Source organism: Cystoisospora suis (genome assembly GCF_002600585.1).
Source record: "Cystoisospora suis strain Wien I chromosome Unknown contig_3986, whole genome shotgun sequence".
NCBI classification, from domain to species: Eukaryota; Apicomplexa; class Conoidasida; order Eucoccidiorida; family Sarcocystidae; genus Cystoisospora; species Cystoisospora suis.
This window is the reverse complement of record NW_027156780.1, coordinates 1-219: the sequence shown is the minus strand read 5'-3', so window position 1 is coordinate 219 and position 219 is coordinate 1.

Below are 219 nucleotides of genomic sequence, written 5' to 3'. Positions count from 1 at the left end.
CTCGAGGTCGTTGTCCTTCGTATCTTTTAGCAGAAGACAAGTTTGATAGAAGGAAGAGGAGGAGGCATTTCTTTCTCTCGCTGGAGTAGACAAGACGTTGTAGTGCATATCTAGCCTCTTCTTCATTAAGAGAAGAACAATAGAAAATAATGTACACTCACCTACCCTTCTTCTTGTCTCCTTTCCAGCTCCCTCCCTATATCAAAACAACCCTACGTA